Source organism: Vanessa cardui, chromosome 19 (assembly GCF_905220365.1).
Source record: "Vanessa cardui chromosome 19, ilVanCard2.1, whole genome shotgun sequence".
NCBI lineage: Eukaryota > Metazoa > Arthropoda > Insecta > Lepidoptera > Nymphalidae > Vanessa > Vanessa cardui.
In genome coordinates this window covers 9,611,542-9,614,063 of record NC_061141.1, presented here as the reverse complement: position 1 = coordinate 9,614,063, position 2,522 = coordinate 9,611,542, and the positions used below count along the sequence as shown (strand labels likewise).

Genomic DNA, 2,522 nt, shown 5'->3' with positions numbered 1-2,522 from the left:
ATGCGATCCACATTGCACTGTTAGAAAAAAAATTATCACATAATTTAAGAAAATTATAATAAGATTTAAATATAAATTTTTAAAATGAATAAAAAATAATTCCTATGTGTTTTTAATATAAAATAATTTATTGTTGGTTTTATGATTAAATATTACGAATTCTATGTTTCTTATTTAATTTAAAATATGTAAAAAATATTGTTATCATGTAGGTTCTTTTAATCAATATTTAACGGTGGAGTTCACGGTATTAAGCTATGCCAAATAGGGATCAATATAAGTAATGGGTATACTAAATATGCTAATATAATATTAAAAATATTTAATGTAATACATAAAAAATGTCATATACAATATTTAAATAACGGTAAGAATGTAGTACTTTTTATTTATAGAATGATAACGGCTGTTCTTCACACTGCCTCCACAATATAAAGAGTATGCAATTTAATTCACATACCAGAAGAGAAATATTACAACAAAGGAGCGTTGTACAGTCAGAGTAAGAAAACCTTCGTTCCTTTATCAGGTCTTAAGCTCTTAGTACCTTTTGAATCTAAACATCAAATAATTGCGACGCAATATGTCTTTTCTTACTCCGAATGTACTTAAATTTCATCTGAAAATGTTACTTTCACCAAATTCATGCCGTTTATAAAAGATAATTAGTTAGATATGTTCTACTAAAGTTAACAAAGCGCCGTAAATCGTAATTGATAAATATTACACAAAAATTAAACTATCTTTTATTTACAATTAAAAAAAAATCGTGTTTTTGTATAAAATGTGGGCAAAAAATCTTGTACAGAAAAAAATAATATCAAAAATCATCAGGTCCCACCGAGATTTGAACTCGGATCGTTGGATTCAGAGTCCAAAGTGCTAACCATTACACCATGGGACCGATGTCTCTTCGATCAAAATACTGTATCATATAGTACACATATATGATACATATTATTAGCCGTCTTTTTTATATTTCTATTTCAGTCTATTCTTGCTTATCGCTTGGTCAGTCGATTATAATTCCGATGCTACACTAATATAAGTTTTATATCAAAGCAATACGGTGTACTTTAGATTGATAAGAATTTATTGGCGTATATCTTTAGACACGGCATTCATTCATAGCGTATGCGGATAACATTTTTAGTTCATATATTTAAATCATAATAAATTATTATTAGATATAATTAAATTTGATGGTTATATACATTTATTAATATAAGAATTATTAACATTAAGGCCTTAAATATATAAAGGAATAGTTACTGTTACTAAATATGTATTGATAAGCGAAATGCCACTGACTGACTCATCTTGAGATCTCTGACACGGCAGATCCAAATGACTCAATTAGCGATATACAGTTCATTAAGAATGGATTTTTCAAAAAAAACTTCAAGCAAGGAGATGAAAGATCTTTGTATTATTTTAAAAGGTGCGAAGTCGGAAAGCATAACCAATTGTAATTATATACCAAACAGTCTGTGTTATTACTGTTATTAGACACGTCAGTTACTTTTTCAACTCGTTAGATGGCGCTAGCTGTTTAAGTGTGAACTCACACTATAACTTGTGAACTGTATCAATTTCATTTCCAATTATTTTTTTCTTTTAAATTTAAATTATAATTCATTGAGTATTAAGAGTTTATATCATAATAACGTACTTCACGTTCTGTATCAAAAAATATTACAATAAACACTATTTTCTTTAATTTTGTTTTTTTTTTTTTAATTTATATCATCTATTGCAAATTGCATTCTTAACTAAACAAAGGTATTTGGAGTCATCTCTTCACGAATATTTTTTAATCTATATAAAATTTAGTTCTAATTTTGAAAAAGTATATTACATCTGGTGTATAATCAATATTCTTTTTTTAAATTGAATTAGCCAATATATAGTTGGTCACCCATCTAACTATCAACCTGAACTAAAGTCACTTTACCACTTAAACGCAATAAACCACAACCGCCCGTAGCTAACTTAATTTACGTATCTCTCCTATGTACGTACATAAAATTTAATTAAACCGTAGGAGAATATGTCCCGAAGCGCTCTCACTAAGGCGATTAGTACGGGTTCGATCTTGGAGACTTAATTTAAGCTTATTATAGCTGCTCAGACTTCTTTCTGGTTCGAACTATGTCCAAGTGCGTTTAAGAATTTGTAGTCCATAAATGTGGTAAGTGTTCGCTTGAAGGATAATTATTGAATTATTTTTATTATGTTTTTTGAATAGTATTAATTAAACTATAAATTGAATAATAATAGAAAAATAATGGTTACGTTTCAATTATCACAAGAATCCTCGTTCTATGTGAGAGAATTCGATTTAGGCACGTTCAAAGATTTATAAAAAATCATCTTAATTATTGTAATTTCAGTAGTTCGGGATGGACAAAATAATATTATCGTTTTACAATGATGCTCCAATCTCTTTACTTTTGTTAGAATGCCACGCTATCGTCCAATTGTTTTCTAATGACAGCTCGATCCTATTTAAAAAAAGAAAT

General features: G+C 27.8%; 1 non-coding gene across 1 annotated transcript; it reads right to left on the bottom strand.

Annotated features, from left to right (window-relative positions):
- Positions 1-832: 832 nt before the first annotated feature.
- Trnaq-cug lies at positions 833-904 on the bottom strand. The gene has a single exon. It is a non-coding gene; the product is annotated as a tRNA-Gln (tRNA).
- Positions 905-2,522: the final 1,618 nt, after the last annotated feature.